Source organism: Theropithecus gelada, chromosome 3, assembly GCF_003255815.1.
Source record: "Theropithecus gelada isolate Dixy chromosome 3, Tgel_1.0, whole genome shotgun sequence".
In the NCBI taxonomy this organism is placed as follows: Eukaryota; Metazoa; Chordata; class Mammalia; order Primates; family Cercopithecidae; genus Theropithecus; species Theropithecus gelada.
This window is the reverse complement of record NC_037670.1, coordinates 13,196,266-13,213,761: the sequence shown is the minus strand read 5'-3', so window position 1 is coordinate 13,213,761 and position 17,496 is coordinate 13,196,266. Positions and strand designations below refer to the sequence as shown.

Genomic DNA, 17,496 nt, shown 5'->3' with positions numbered 1-17,496 from the left:
CAAGGCTGGGGGAGCAGTGCATGAAGACAGACAGTGGTGGATTTGGAGACAAAAGTCTGGAATGCCTGCCCTCAGCTGACTGACACCCCAAAACTGCCTCTCCTTGAAAACTTTCCTACTGTCTAAACTGTAGAGCCTTACAAGCAGTAACCTTCTTGCCTAGCACAACAGAGATGGTATTTTTTGTAATTTGATTTTCTCTTTTTTTTTTTTTTTTTTTTTTTTTGAGACGGAGTCTCGCTCTGTCGCCCAGGCTGGAGTGCAGTGGCCGGATCTCAGCTCACTGCAAGCTCCGCCTCCTGGGTTTACGCCATTCTCCTGCCTCAGCCTCCCGAGTAGCTGGGACTACAGGCGCTCGCCATCTCGCCCGGCTAGTTTTTTTTTTGTATTTTTTAGTAGAGACGGGGTTTCACCGTGTTAGCTAGGATGGTCTCGATCTCCTGACCTCATGATCCACCCGTCTCGGCCTCCCAAAGTGCTGGGATTACAGGCTTGAGCCACCGCGCCCGGCCGTAATTTGATTTTCTCATTGGCTCTCCTCCCAAGAACTGGATTCATCTGAAACTCTTGGTTTTCCCTGGAGGCCATGGTTCCTGACACTCTGACCTAGGTAATCCCAAGCATGGCCTGGCCCCCTGTCCCTTGAGGTTGTTCAGGTATCCCCTGCTGTATATACATGATATACATAGGTGTGGCCATGGCCCCTCTGGCTGTGAGGTGCCAGAACTCTGGGAGTGAGTTTCCTCAACTGAGTCACCAACCGCCATGCACAGGTTTCAACCCCAAAGGACACAGCAGAACTCTCACCTTGACCTTCTCATGAAGCCTCACCTGCCTATGCCCCTGCTTTTTCTTCCTGTGGGACAAGAGCTTCCTTTACATCCAAAGCTCAGCCATTCGTTCTGTATTACTCCAAAATCCATCTTTCAAGCCAGGTTCCTGAAGAAAATCATTTTCAGTTTTCAGAATTCTGAGCCAACCATCTCATCTTTCTTGAAAGCCCAAATTTGAAGGCTATACCTTTTTTTTTTTTTTTTTGAGAGGGAGTATCACTCTGTCGCCTAAGCTGGAGTGCAGTGGCACGATGTCAGCCGACTGCAACCTCTGCCTCCTGGGTTCAAGCGATTCTCCTGCCTCAACCTCCCGATTCACTGAGATTACAGGCGCCCACCACCACGCCTGGCTAATGTTTTATGTTTTAGTAGAGATGAGGTTTCACCATGTTGGTCAGGCTGGTCTTGAACTCCTGACCTCAAATGATCCACCCGCCTCTGCCTCCCAAAGGGCTGGGGTTACAGGCATGAGCCACCGCACCCGGCGTTACCTTTTTTTTTTTCTTTTTTTCTTTTTTTTTTCTCTGATGCTTTGACTTCCATTTGAAAATTAAATTCAATGCTGGGCTCAGTGGCTCATGCCTGTAATCCCAGCACTTTGGGAGGCCGAGGCGGGCGGATCACAACGTCAGGAGTTCAAGACCAGCCTGGCCAACATAGTGAAACCCCATCTCTACTAAAAATACAAAAATTAGCTGGGCATGGTGGCAGGTGCCTGTAATCCCAGCTACTTGGGAGGCTGAGGCGGAGAATTGCTCGAACTGGGACCCAGGAGGCGGAGGTTGCAGTGAGCTGAGATTGCACCACTGTGCTCCAGCCTGGGCAACAGAGTGAGATTGTGTCTCAAAAAAAAAAAAAAGAAAGAAAGAAAATTAAACTCGAAAAGTGACTCCTTTAGCCTATATGTAATTCACATTCCCTTCTTCTGGGGTAAAAAGCTCTATCCGAATATAGAGGGCCCCAGGGAAGAAAACAAACTGTCAAGAGAAGGAAATACAGAATCAATATTTTGATATATATGATGACAGCTTGGACAAATAAAATATAAAAGATAAACATTCCACATCAATGAGGAAATCAAAATCCATGTGAGCTGGGCAAGGCTAGCGAAGATTTGAATATGAGATCTGGCCTCATCTGTGACCAGAGAGAGGGATGGGGGTGGACAAGGTAGAGGAAACCCAGTCCAGGCCAGGTGTGGGAGAGGAGGAGAGGGGCTCAGAGCCATGAAGCAGTTGGAGAAAACGTCTTGCAAGAAGTCAGAGTTCAGAGGCAATGGGAAGGCCTAAGGCAGTTTGTCCAGAATATGTCGAAAGATTGTTCCTAACCAGGTGGGCATGGGACAGCTGAGAGGAGGAGGTCACAAAGGCCCAACAAGAGAGGCGACCTGGGAGTGAGGCTGTGCCAGGGGCATCAGCTCGGTACACCAGGGATGATAAAGGGGTCCAGGGAACCACAGGTGGGTCCTTCCACGGTCATTTCCTGTTTCCCCAACAGAGGACGACCCACAGGTTCTCCTACAGCCAAGACCAACTTCAAGTGCAATTGGAGGAAGCTCCAACCCAAAGAGTCCCATTACCATAAATTATCTCCTTCTTTAATAATGTCCCAGTCACTTTATTTTATTTTATTGAGACAGAGTCTTGCTCTGTCACCCAGACTGGAGTACAATGGCACAGTCTCGGCTCACTACAACCTCTGCCTCCCAGGTTCAAGTGATTCTCCTGCCTCAGCTTCCCGAGGGCTAGGATTAGAGGCACGTGCCACCATGCCCAGCTAATTCTTGTATTTTTTCAGTAGAGATGAGGTTTCATCATGTTGCCCAGGCTGGTCTGGAACACCTGACCTCAAGTGATCCAACCGGCTCAGCCTCCCAAAGTGCTGGGATTACAGGCGTGAGTCACCGCACCCGGTCCCCAGTCACTTTAGAATTTGGAGGGTCTCTCTGCAAGTAGCCCATCAACCATGAGTGTACCTGGAAAGACCTGGTTTCCAAATAACTGGCTTCCTCTGTGTAAAATGAGTCTTATTGTATGCTTTAAAAATTATCTTGGCTGGGTGCAGTGGCTCACGCCTGTAATTCCAGCACTTTGGGAGGCTGAGGTGGGTGGATCACGAGGTCAGGAGTTCAAAATCAGCCTGGCCAAGATGGTGAAACCCTGTCTCTACTCAAAATACAAAAAAATTAGCTGGGCGTGGTGGTGGGCACCTGTAATCCCAGCTACTAGGGAGGCTGAGGCAGAGAATTGCTTGAACCTGGGAGGCAGAGGTTGCAGTGAGCTGAGATTGCACCACTGCACTCCAGCCTGGGCAACAGAGCAAGACTTGGTCTCAAAAAAAAAAAAAAGAAAAAAAATATATATATATATCTTGAGAAAAATTGGCAAAAGGGGAGATGGCACAGAAAGATGGAGAACCCCTGTCTGAGAGGAAAGGGGCAGTCAGAGAACACAGGCTGTGATGGAAAGGATACACTAATGGCCGTGCCCCATTCAGTGCATGGCATTGCATTGCCGGAGGGCTCAGGAGGGTCTCCAGATGCCAGTAAGACCCCAGCCTCAGCCAGTTTCCAGGTTCTTGACACCATCTAGAGAAAGAATTCAGGGACGAATCAGAATGAAGCGAAAGGCAAGAAGCTTTCATTGCAAAGTGAAAGTGCACACAGGCATACTCGTAAGAATAGTCACACACACAGTTAATTTCTAATTTTACAGGTGTTTCTTTAATTAGGGAGTAGAATAAACATAGATATTCTGGCCGGGCACGGTGCCTCATGCCTGTAATCTCAGCACTTTTGGAGGCCAAGGTGGGTGGATCGCTTGAGCCCAGGAGTTTGAGACCAGCCTGGGCAACATAGTGAGACTCCATCTCTATAAAAAAAAAGAACAAAAATTAGTCGCATGTCATGGAGAATGCCTGTAGTCCTAGCTACTTGGGAGGCTGAGCCAGAAGGATTGCTTGAGCCTGGGAGTTCAAGACTGCAGTAAGCCACAATTGCACTCCAGCCTGGGTGACAGAGGCAGGTGAGACCCTGCCTCAAAAAAATAAGAATAATAATGAGATATTCTAGAAAAGGAGGGAAGTACAGGACACCCCCCCCCCATTACTACTCCCTTTCTCCCTTATTTAGGCTTGTCCAGAAGAGTCACGGACATGTCACCCTGGCCAGGATTTTGGCCATTTTCTCTCCACTATTTGGGGTTTTCTGTTATCCTGTGGTTTATTTGCCTAGTTCTTATTTCAACTGTTGTTTGGGTTCTCCATCCTCCTGCGCCCACCCAGTGCTATTCCTGTCTCAATTAGACACATCCACTGGACTAAAGCTCCCAGAACCTGATTTCAGCCTCCCTTTTGCATTGATCGCCCCCACCTACCCCACACCTCAACTGTCTTCAGGAACTCTGTTTCCACCAGATTGGCTTCAATAACCCTCAAATATGTCTGGCACTGTTTCTTCTTGTCTTTGCTCATTTACCCAGAGATCTGTTTTTGGAAGTGTTCGTTGATTGTCTTCTTCCTGCCAAGAATTGGGCTAAGCCCTAGGGACAGAGAAAGGAGCAAGGGAAACCCCATCCCTGTCCTTATGAAACGTGTCCCCATCTGCCAGCAGAAATTCTATCCCTGTTCAAGCATCCTGCTCACCCACAACCCCTCCCACAAAGCCCTTCCCAATTTCATTTCAGGTTTTCCTTCTTTGTCCAACAAAGCTCTTGGTAACACTGACCATCAGTACCAACAACAGGAATGTTGGAAGCCCAATTTGTTATTCGATTTATGAGGTTTTGGTAATTAGGTTACAAAACCCATTTTTTGTTATTAGGTTTAATAATTAGGCATTATTACAGGTTTTGGTTTTTTTGTTTGTTGTTTTTTGTTTTGTTTTGAGACAGAGTCTCACTCTGTAACCCAGGCTGGAGTGCAGTACCACGATCTTGGCTCACTGCCACCTCCACCTCCCGGATTCAAGCAATTCTCCTGCTTCAGCCTCCCAAGTAGCTGGGACTACAGGCACGCACCACCATGCCCGGGTAACTTTTGTATTTTTAGTAGAGAGGAGGTTTCACCATGTTGGCCAGGCTGATCTCTAACTGCTGACCTCAAGTGATCCACCTGCCTGGGCCTCCCGAAGTACTGGGATTACAGGCACGAGCCACCGCACCCAGTCTATTAAGGTTTATTTATTTATTTATTTATTTATTTATTTATTTATTTTGTCTGTTTTACCCTGGTAACTGCAAAAGATAAGGGAATTCTTTCTGCCCTATTACAGAAATTGCCTGATTTTCAGATGGTGCTTTGAGTCAATAATTTCTGCAATTGAGCTTATTCTCTTTTCTTTAAGCTTTCTACCACTTTTGAACTCAAACATTCCAGCCCTTGGTCCTGAAATTCCTCGTGCTCCTCACGCTATCCAGCCACTTGGGACATGAGGTGCTGCCTTTAAGTACCAAAATAAAAGCCCTAAACCCCTCAGACAGACTAACGAACCCTCGTGTGGGTAAAAGACCCCATAATTTTAAGTTCTGGCTATGATGAGACCGGAGACTGATCATGCCCCCATTAGACTTCAATGCCTTTCCCTTACTAATCATTACTAGATTTTCTCAAAAGCAAGCTTGAGAGAATGAAAGACCCAAAGACCCCTTTGCTTCCTTCATCCAACCATGCAGCACCTTCCTTCTATTTTCATGATTCCAACATGACAGTCTGGTCCAAAAGAGTTTCCTCTTGATCAATGACTACCATATTCAGAGTAGTTTTGACCGGTTTCCCGAGAATGTACAGAAAGCAGATTTCTGCCAGGCGTGGTGACTCACATCTGTAGTTCCAGCACCTTGGGAAGGCTAAAGCAGGAAGATTGCTTGAGCTCAGGAGTTCAAGACCAGCCTGGGCAACACAGTGATACTCCTATTTCAAAAAAGAAAAGAAAGAGAGAAAGAGAGAAAGAGAGAAAGAGAGAGAGAGAGAGAGAAGGAAAGAAAGAAAGAAAGAAAGAAAGAAAGAAAAAGAAAGAAAGAAAGAAAGAAAGAAAGAAAGAAAGAAAGAAAGAAAGAAAGGAAGGAAGGAAGGAAGGAAGGAAGGAAGGAAGGAAGGAAGGAAGGAAGGAAGAAAGGGAGGGAGGGAGGGAGGGAGGGAGGGAAAGAGAGAGAGAAAGAGAGAGAGAGAAAGAGAGAAAGAGAAAGAGGGAGGGAGGGAGGAAAGGAAAGGAGAGGAGAGGAGGGGAGGGGAGGGGAAGGGAAGGGAAGGGAGGGAGGAAGAAAAAAGAAAGAAAGAGTATTTTTGCCCTACATTTTACCTTTTTACATATAGGACCTAATTAAAATGGATTTACATGTTCGTTCTCCACCCTAAAGTGAACATGGGTTATGTATTAGTCAGGATTCTCTAGAAGGACAGAACTAATAGGATAGCTGTATATATAAAGAGGAGTTTATTAAGGAGTATTAACTCATACGATCACAAGGTCCCACAATAGGCCATCAGCAAGTTGAGGAGCAAGGAAGCCAGTCTGTGTCTTAAAGCTGAAGAACTTGAGTCTGATGTTCGAGGGCAGGAAGCATCCAGCATGGGACAAGGATGTAGGCTGGGAGGCTAGGTCAGTCTAGTCTTTTCAAATTCTTCTGCCTGCTTTGTATTTTGGCCACACTGGCAGCTGATTAGATGGTGCCCACCCACATTGAGGGTGGGTCTGCCTTTCCCAGTCCACTGACTCAAATGTTAATCTCCTTTGGCATCACCCTCACAGACACACCCAGGAACAATACTTTGCATCCTTCAATCCAATCAAGTTGACAGTTTTGTTTGAGACAGAACAATGGACTGTAACCTCTGCTTCCCACGTTCAAGCAATCCTCCTGCCTCAGCCTCCTGAGTAGTTGGGATTACAGGCCCCCACCACCATGCTTGGCTAATTTTTGTAGTTTTCTAGTAGAGACGGGGTTTTGCCATTTTGGCCAGGCTGGTCTCAAACTCCTGACCTCAGGTGATCTGGCCCCCTCCACCTCCCAAAGTGCTGGGATTACAAGCATGAGCCACCATGCCTGGCTGACACTGAGGATTAACAGTCACAGGTTGCATGTTTACTTGTATGCTTCATACATGTGAACCTAATTTGCATGCATGTGGGTCTCCTTCTTGAATATTCATAAATCCTCCTACCTTCTGTTTGACTATGAATACCCTACCACCACATCAGGCATACATACCAGCTGGGGACTACCCAGGTCCACGTCCTGGACATGTCGAGGCTTTTTCCAGAAGGCAGGGATGAAGTCTGGTTTGACACACCCAAGTGACCCCAGAGGGTGTCATAATAGACTGGAAAGGTGACACATCCCAGACACCTTCCACCCATCACACACACCTCCCACCCACTGGCATCCTTCCGCCCCAGGCACACACAAAGCCTCAGTCCAGAGATCAACTGTCTTACCTCTGAATTTGTATAACTTATGTGTAGACTCACTGATCACAATCTCTGCCCAGCCTGGCTTGTGCATACTTCTTCTTACTGTCAAGAGAGGAGCCCGTCCTGGCACTCCCATTGGCCTATAGAATCACCTCCCCTGGGCAGGGCCCCAGGACCCAGGATAATACCTGTGCCTCTTGCCCAGAACCCTCCAAGCAGACACGATGATAAGAATGGTGGCTGTCCTGCTGTCTCATTTACAAATTGTCAGAATAGTTGTTTCATGTTAGTTTTATAATAATCACATTTATAATATTAATCCCATTCTGCACTCAAATCTGAATTATTCAGGGTTCTCCAGAGAAACAAAACTAATATATATTGTATAAACATACACATATGTATATATGAATATACAATGTATATTCATATACATTGGGCAACAGAGCAAGACTCCCTCTCAAAAAAAAAAAAAAAAAGACCGAGTCTCATTCTGTCACCCATGCTGCAATACAGTGGCACCATCACAGCTGGGTTCCAGTGATCCTCCTGCCTCAGCCTCCTGCGTAGCTGCAACTACAGGCAGATGTCACCATGCCTGGCTAAATTTTTATTCATATATGTATTCATATATACATTGTATATTCATATATACACTAAATATATGTATATATTTATACATAGATAATTTTTATACATTTTATACATATATAAATATATTATATACACTAAATATATGTATATAGTATATATGTATACATATATACGTGTATGTATATACAAAACAGAGAAAGGGAGGAGTTTTATTTAATATTTCTTGTGGCTCACACAATTCAGAGGGCTAAAAGTCCTAAATCAGCAAAGCAAGCCAGCAGGCTGGAGACCCAGGAAAGAGTTGGTGTTGCTGTCCTGAGTCCAGGGGTAGTCTCTGGAGGCAGAATTATTTCTTCTCTGGGGTACCTCAGCCTTTTCTCTTGACGTCTTCCACTGATTGAATGAGACCCACCCACATTGTAGAGGGTAATCTGTTTTACTCAAGGTCTGATTTAAAGGCTAATCACATTCAGAAACTCATGAGCAAGAATGACTTCAGCACTTAAATTAGAAATCTGCCATATGACCTCCAACATTACTAACACTCATGTAAATTATATTCTAAATTAACTATGGAACTAATTGTGGAAATGTCCCACTCTCTCAGCTTCCATCTTGTACCAAACTGCAAGGTACAATGCCAGGAATTCTGAGAGGTATCCTAGCCTTACCCTATGCTGATCCATTCTGGGTGGCTTCTTGAATTGTTTAGTAAATTCGCCTTCCTACACTTTCTAACTATATGTATTTGTCCGGTTAGACTAGAAATGTTTATTTCTCATGTCACGTTCAATGCAGATTGGGCAAGGTTCCTCTCCTCCACAGGGTGACTTAGGGATCCAGGCTGTTTGCATCCTGGGATTCTTCTGCTTCATCCTGTGGCCTCCATAGTCATCAACGAAAGGGATAAGAGACAGTAGGGGCAAGCCAGGTGGTAGGGTCTTGGACCAGAAGAAAGACAACAGTCACTTCCACTCACATTCTTGTTTGACAAAACTCAGTCACATGGTTCCAATCTATCTATAAGGAGGTTGAAAAACATTATCTTCTTCTGTGCCAAGCAGATTAAACTCTGTAGTGAAGGCACAGAATGGTCTCTGAAATATCATCCCCAGCATGAAAGCAGAGCCTGTTTCCTTGAATGAAGCTTTGATGGTGTGAAGCTGAGAGCAGAGGAGAGAGTGGGGAGGAAGAGGCCAGTGGCCAGGCCTCCCCTCCTGGCCCTCTGCAGCCCCACAGTGGGACATCCTTGCATGGACCCCAGCCCTCAGAGTCTTTTCTTTTGCAGGTCATTACTCTCTGACCTATCTCTACACTGGGCTGTCCAGGCCTAGCAAAGGCACCCACAGGCTGCAGGGCACTGTCTTCCTCAATGACTGTGCATTCTTCCACTACAACAGTGAAGATGGGAAGGCTGAGCCCTGGGATCATGGAGACACATGGAAGGAGTAGAGGATTGGGAGAAGCAGAACCAACTTCAGAAGGCCAGGGAGGACATCTTTATGGAGACCCTGAATAACATCATGGAGTATTACAACAACAGTAGTGGTCAGTGAACAACAGACCGCGGGGGTGGAAGGTCTAACCCAAGACGCAGCCCCTCAAGTGTGAGTCACAAGGGGTCAGCAGGATGGAAATAGTCCCAATCCCAGCAGAGGAACAGGAGGCACAGCAGAAATGCAAACATGTCCACATCCCGCCCACATCACAGCACAGGTGCTCCCCACTTCCCCATCGATTGCCCCATCCTCATCCCAGGCCTCAGCTCACACAGGAAGTGATGGCAGAGTCACTTCCTATCCAGGCAGCTCTGACCTCTCACCTCCACACCCCACCCGTCAGCGGCTGATCTCCCGGTGAGAAGGCATCAGACTCACCCCTGTTCAGAGAGGTTGCCTGGAGAGTGAGCCACTCTCAAAGTCACTCAGACCTGGGCTCACCTGGTGGCTCCGCCAGTCCTAGCTGTTGACAGTGAAACCTTCCCAAAATATCTGGTCGAAATTTGCAAACACTGGAGCATTGAGACCTACCTCCAAACAAGTTTGTAATATTTAACTATGTCTATTCTATGAAGGATGTCACAGTCTGTCCTAATCTCCCTTGCAGCTCCATCGCCTTGGACAGGGTCCAGCCAGTATTGGCTCAATTGAAATTTGTGGAAAGAACAGAGAAAAGCACGTGGCACACACCGTAGCCCATGCTGGGGGCTCAGGAAGTGCTGGATTCAAAACCGCAGGCTGTTCCTAAAGTTCCTCCTGTCCATAAGATGCAGACCCAGGAAGGGCCACCTGCACTGTGGTTGGAGGAGCTGGTAGCAGAGCCCCCACAGAGACGGTCCCTGTGCCCCTGGCCCAGCACTCTTTCTGCTAAACCACACTGCCAGCCCCAAGGCAGCCAGCCAGGCCTGGTGAACTGCTGGTGTTAAATTATCATAGAGTGGGTGTCAAAAGATGGGCTTCTAAGTATAAAATTGCCCAAGGTGCTACATGGGATCTGAAGGTTTCCAAAAGGAGGCAAGAGATAATCAGACATTTGAAGGATGAGGGATGGGAGGTCTTGGTAAGGAAAATGGCCCGGGCTGTGTGACAGCCATAGGAGAGGAGGGGGCACAGGTGATCAGGAAAGACACTGGGAGAAGCTTTGATGGACAGGAATAGAAATGTCAAAGTGGATAATTACGAGGAAGGAGGATGAAGAGATGAACACAGGGTATTAGGAAATAAGAGTAACTGACATTTACTGAGCACTTACTTTGTGCCAGGTCCATATATGAGCATATTTAATGCTCCAGAATAGCCCCCTGAAACCGTGCTCTTGGCATTGCTGTTTCAGAGGTGAGGAAATAGAGGCCCAGGGAGGTGACTGGCTCCAGCTCATGCAACATGCCAGGTGGGGGCAAGGAGAGACCTGGGACATGAGCCCAGACAGCTTCAGAGCTGTCAGTGTCTGTGCCAACAGCACCAACCAGTGCTGGGTAAACACCTGCTTTTTATAATCAGAATGAAGAGGATGTGTCCCTCACCCTATGAGGTCCATTTCTGAGAGTTGTTGCTAATGGGCAAGAAGGTTGGGACTTTAGAGATTTGAGATAAAGATATCAAACACCAAAAAGGAAGAAAGAAGCAATCAGGCCAGACGCAGTGGCTCATGCCTGTAATCCCAGCACTTTGGGGCACCGAGGCAGTCATATCACCTGAGGTCAGGAGTTCGAGACCAGCCTGGCCAACACGGCGAAACCCCGTCTATACTAAATATACAAAAATCAGCTTGGCGTGGTGTTGCACGCCTGGAATTCCAACTACTCGGCAGGCTGAGGCAGGAGAATTGCTTGAACCTGGGAGACGGAGGTTGCAGTGAGCCGAGATCATACCAGTGCACTCCAGCCTGGGCAACAGAATAAGACTTGTCTCAAAAAAAAAAAAAAAAAAAGATCAGATTAGGTTGATTTAGGTGACGATATAAACTCCACCTAAAACTGAAAGAAAAGGAGAGCCTTCCTTTCCTCGTATGAAATCACAAACAATTTATATCAAATTCAGAAACGTACTTTGGTGTGGTTGTGACAGGTTCCTAAGCACTCCCTGTAAGTTCAAACATATAAAAAGAGATGCTACAGAAGAGATAGAAATCTACCCACAGCCTGTAGCTCTCTCAACTTCCCTGGCTGGGAGGAACGTATATTTCGTCTCAATTGGCCTGAAATGCCAATCCATATAGTCTTTGCCACTCTCTGCCAACTGTACATCCAGATAAAATCATATGCCGTGATTACGGAACTGCAAGCTTAGATTGCAAAAGCCTTTCCTCCTATTGAGGTGTGAAGAGTGCAGGACTAAGAGTTATTCAGATGGAGTTGGCACTAGGCTGACTGGCTCCCTGTGGGGTCCGGGGGCATTTCAGGGTCTCATGCCTTGCAGGAAAGATTTGGTTGTGAGATCCAGAATAACAGAAGCACTGGAGTGTTCTGGAAGAATGCCTGTGATGGAAAGGACTACGTTGAATTCAACAAAGAAATCCCAGCCTGGGTCCCCTTGGTCCCAGAAGCCCAGAACACCAAGCAGAAGTGGGAGGCAGAACCAGTCTACGTGCAGCAGGCAAAGGCTAACCTGAAGGAGGAGTGCCCTGAGACTCTGCAGAAGTGCCTGAAATACAGCAAAAATATCCTGGACCGGCAACGTACTCACTGCTTCCTGCTCCCCAGTACTGAGCTGGGAAAAACCAACATGATCTCAGGCTGGGAGCTCAGAGAACATCTTAGGCCAATCTCCTCCATCCATGTAAGTCACGCAGACCCCCAATTTTCAACTTCTAGGATTCATTTCTTTCCTGGGAGGACATCAAAATTTCAGGCAGAACAGGCCAGGAAAGCCACCAATTCACTGGTAGGCTTCCCAAAATATCTCCCACTGAGAGAAGAGGAGCTGGAGGTGAGAGAAGTGAGGGTAACACTGTGCTAGCTCAGCTCTGCCTCTTACACACGGTAATCCCAACACTTTGGGAGTCCAAGGCGGGTGTATCACTTGAGGTCAGGAGTTCGAGACCAGCCTGGCCAACATGATGAAACCTCATCTCTACCAAAAATACAGAAATTAGCCTGGCATGGTGGCAGGCACCTGTAATCCCAGCTATTCAGGAGGCTGAGGCATGAGAAACGCTTGAACCCAGGAGACTGAGATTGCACTGAGCCAAGATCATGCCATTGCACTCTAGCCTGGGCAATAGAGCAAGACTCGGTCTCAAAAAAAAAAAAAAAAAAAAAAAGAAGAGGCAGAGCTAGGACTCAGATTCCAGATTTCAGATTCCAAATCCCATCGTTGTTTCTCTCTACAATGATGCCTCCCAACTAGGTGGTGGAGAGAAGGGAGGTGTGTAAAATGTCAGCCCCGGAAGGACAAGAGCGAGCCAGTGTGAGCGGGATTGATGGCCGCAAGCTGAGACTTGGATTGGAGACGTAGTGAGACTCAGGATTGTGCAGTGCTGCAGGGAAGCGGTTGCTGGATAGAGGCATGGGCTGACCTAAGCAGCTGGACTAAGACTTGGGGAGAGGAGAACTCCAAAGCCCACTGAGATGTGGGAAAACACTGGAAAGTGCACAGAGCATTCACAACTTATTGCCGTCAGAGTCGATACATGAGTGGGGTGGGGAATGGGCCAGAGGGGAGCCGGGACATTCCATGATCCAACGGAGAAGGATGAGGGAAAGCGTCAGCCTTCCCTGATCTTCTGGAAAGTGATCCGGGCGGGGGGCGGGGGAGGAGGGGAAGGCAGTGGCAGGAACAGAGCTTAGAGCTCTGCCGATCGATCGCTGACCGCCAGGGGTGAGGGTGGGAAGAGACCTGGACCAGGAGAAGTCGACCTCAAGCCTGCGGTGTCACGCTCTCTCCCTCCACAGATCCTCCCTCTGTGATGGACACCAGCCACCAGGCCCCAGGAGAAAACAGGACACTCAAGTGCCTGGCCTACAACTTCTACCCAGGGAAAATTGATGTGCACTGGACTCAGGCCGGCAAGGTGCAGGAGCCTGAGTTACGGGGAGATGTTCTTCACGGTGGAAATGGTACTTACCTGACCTGGTTGTTGGTGTGTGTGGCCCCCGCAGGACACAGCCCCCTACTCCTGCTATGTGCAGCACAGCAGCCTGGCCCAGCCCCTGGTGGGGTCCGAGGAGGCCAGGTAGGAAGCAAGGGCTGGAGGCAATGTGGGATCTCAGCCCTAGTAGCTGCCCTTCCTGCCTGACATGGGAGCTGAACCACAGAAATCACCGTCAATGGATCCTCAAGGCCCAAGGAAGAGTGTGGGGAGACAGACAGGAGGTGGATTTGGAGACCAAAGACTGGGATGCCTGCCCTGAGCTGACTCGGACTCAAAAATCGTCTCGCCTCGAACCACCGCCTGCCATTGTCTAATCTATAGAAGCTAGTAAATAATCATCTCTCTTTGTCTAGCATGACAGAGAACAGTATTAACTGTAAAATCTTGTAGAAATGTGACTTGATTTTCTCACTGGTCCCGCTCCCAAGCACTGGATTCATCTGAAACTCTTGGTTTCCCCTGGAGGTCACGGTTCCTGACACTCTGACTTGGGCAATTCCAAGCATGGCCCGGACCCGCTGTCCCTTAGGGATTGTTCAGGTGTCCCCTGCTGACATCCACAGGCATGGCCATGGTCACTCTGGCTGTGAGGTGCTAGAACCCTGCAAGCTCTTTCACACAAACCCAAGCCTCTTCTGTGCCTCAGTTTCCCCACACTCCTTGGCTCTCTGGGAGACCTGGCCCTCCACTCCAGCTGCTCCACATGTCCACACCATGTTGGCCTTGGCCCACCAGCCAAAGCTTATTTGAAAGCCCTCAGTTCTCTAGGGTACAGCTCAATGAAGCAGGAATTGGCCCTGAGGTTCTCAGACTCCCTCTGTGTCCCTGAGAGTGAGTGTCCTCAAATGAGTCACCAACCGCCACACACAGTTATCACCCCCAAACACACAGCAGAGCTCTCACCTCGACCTTCTCATGAAGCCTCACCTGCCTATGTCTGTGCTTTTCCTTCCTGTGGGACAAGAACTTTCTTTTTTTTTTTTTTCCCTCTCTCTCTTTTTTTTTTTTTTTTTGAGAAGGAGTCTTGCTCTGTTGCCCAGGCTGGATTGCAGTGTCACGACCTCAGCTTGCTGCAAACTCCACCTCCCAGGTCCCAGCGATTCTCCCACCCCAGCCTCCCAAGTTGCTGGGTTTACAGGCATCAGCCACTACACCCGGCAAATTTTTATATTTTCAGTAGAGACAGGGTTTCACCATGTTGGCCAGGCTGGTCTTGAACTCCTGACCTCAAGTGATCTGCCTGCCTCAGCCTCCCAAAGTGCTGGCATTACAGGCGTGAGCCACTGCATCTAGTTACAAGAACTTTCTTTATATTCTATACTCAGCCTCCCACTCCGGATTATTCCAACCCCATCTTCCAAGTTGGGTTCCACAGAGGAGTCATTCCCAGCCTTCCCGGCCTTAAGATGATTCTGAGTTAATCATCTTATCTTTCACGAAAGCCTAATTTTGAAGGCTACAATTTTTTGTTTTAACACTTCGACTCCAATTTGAAAATCAAAGCCGAGAAATTACTTTTTTTTTTTTTTTAAGTCTACATAAAATCCACCTTTTCCCCTTCTGGGGCTAAAACATCCTATCTGAACAGTAGCCAAGTTCAGGAAAGAAAATGCAAATAGTTGCCTGGCGCGGTGGCTGACGCCTGTAATCCCAACACTTTGGAAGGCCCAGGAGGGCGGATCACGAGGTCAGGAGATCGAGACCAGCCTGGCCAGCATAGTGAAACCCCGTCTTTACTGAAAATACAAAAAATTAGCTGGGTGTGGTGGTGTGTGCCTGTAATCCCAGCTACTCAGGAGGCTGAGGCAGGAGAATCACGTGAATTCAGGCGGTGGAGGTTGCAGTGAGCTGAGATCTCGCCACTGCACTCCAGCCTGGGCGACAGTGCAAGACTCTGTCTCAAAAAAAGAAAATGCAAATAATCAAGAGGGAAAAATACAGCATGTGGTATGTGAAAATATGAGGACACTTGGAGCAAATAAAAGATGAAAGTTAAATATTTCAGATCAATGAAGAAACCAAAATCCACATGATCAGACCAGGGCTAAGGAAAATTGGAATAGGAGATGTGACCTCATCTATAACAAGAAACATGGATGATGATGAAGGAAGAGCGAGAAGCTGCAGGATTCAAGTCCTGGTCAGGTGTGGGGCAGGAGGAGAGGGACACAGGGCTACTGAGATACCCAGGGAAAACTTCCTGGAGCAATTCGGATTTCAGAGAGATGTGGAGGCCTAAGAGAGCTTGCCAAGTCGAGGTCAAAAGATTTCCATACAGAATGGGATTTTACATACCACGTTCTTTTGAGTCTCCAGTGCCTACCAGAGAATCAAATATACAATAAGTCCAGGCACGGTGGCTCATGCCTGTAATCTCAGCTCTTTGGGATGCCAAAGTGGGAGGACTGCTTGAGCCAGGAGTTCCAGATCAGTCTGGGCGACGTAGCAAGATCTCGGCTCTACATTTAAAAAAATAAAAAATTATCTAGGCATGGTGGCACACACTTGTAGACCCAGCTACTTGGGAGGCTGAGGCAGGAAGATCACTTGAGCATGAGAGGTCAAGGCTGCTGTGAGCTATGATTATACCATTGTACTCCAGCCTGAGCAACAGAGCAAGATCCTATCTCAAAAAATAAAAAATAAATAAATAAATAAATAAATACACATATTAATACAACAGGTAATTAATACATAATTTCTGGATGAATCAATAAATGCATAAGCAAAGGCAATAGAAAACACTAAATATCTCTGATGACCAAGAACAACCCCTTGGCTGGGACAGTGAATTCTACTGGGAAAGAAGGTTGAAAAAGCAAAGCTCAGAGAGATGGAAGAGGACCTTAACATATGTATACCTGGCTATACCTGATTGATGTATTTTGCCTGATTCAGTGTGCATCATTCTTCCAGCCTACCTGGGAACTATCCCCAGGAGAGTCTGCCAGGCAGAGACAAGATAGTCTGAGGCAGGGGTCCCCAACCCCTGGTACCCGTTCATGGCCTGTTAGGAGCTGAACCACACAGCAGAAGGTGAGCTGCAGGGTCGAAGCTTCATCTGTATTTACAGCCACCCCACCATTGCTCCCATTACCGCCTGAGCTCACCTCCTGTCAGATCAGCATCTGCATTAGATTCTCATGGGAGCACAAACCCTATTGGGAACTGTGCATGGGAGGGATGTAGGTTGCACGCTCCTTGTGAGAATCTAACGCCTGATGATCTGTCACTGTCTCCCATCAACCCCAGATGGGACTGTCTAGTCGCAGGAAAACAAGCTCAGGGCTCCCACTGATTCTACACCATGGCGAGTTGTAGAATTATTTCATTATATATTACAATGTAATAATAGCAATAAAATGCACAATAAACGGGATGCGCTGGAATCATCCCAAAACCATTCCCCTCCCTAATCCGTGGAAAAACTGTCTTCCACGGAGCCGGTCCCTGGTGCCAAAGAGATTGGGGACCGCTGGCTTAAACAATAAGAGGTCTTTTTCTCAGAGGGGTTCCAATCAGCTCTGGGCCGGATTCTCTATGGCTTTTGCTTGCCCCCTACTGGTCAAAGAAATAGTTGCAGCCAAGTGTTAGGATCCAGTCCTTGGGAATTTGGCTCAAAGCCTGGATGCAAAGGCCATGAGATAACGGTCGTCCGGTCTTCCTCGCACAACTCTCACAATTCCCGTTTTCTTTTTTTCCTTTTTTTTTTTTTTTTTTTTTTTTTTGAGACGGAGTTTCACTCTTGTTGCCCAGGCTGGAGTGCAATGGCGCGATCTCGGCTCACTGCAACTTCCACTTCCCGGGTACAAGTGATTCTCCTGCTTCAGCCTCCCGTGTAGCTGGGATTACAGGCGCCCGCCACCACACCCAGCTAATTTTTTGTATTTTTAGTAAAGACGGGGTTTCATCATGCTGGCCAGAGTGGTCTTGAACTCCTGACCTCAGGTGATCCACCCGCCTCGGCCTCCCAAAGTGCTGGGATTACAGGCGTGAGCCACGGCACCCGGCCAATTCCTGCCTTTTATTATGGAGGAAAACCTCCGCGGGATGACAGCACCCCCACTG

The 17,496-nt window shown here is 47.6% G+C and overlaps 1 pseudogene; it reads left to right on the top strand.

Annotated features, from left to right (window-relative positions):
* The first annotated feature begins 8,473 nt into the window (after positions 1-8,473).
* LOC112620632 lies at positions 8,474-13,513 on the top strand (annotated as a pseudogene).
* The last annotated feature ends 3,983 nt before the right edge of the window (positions 13,514-17,496 follow it).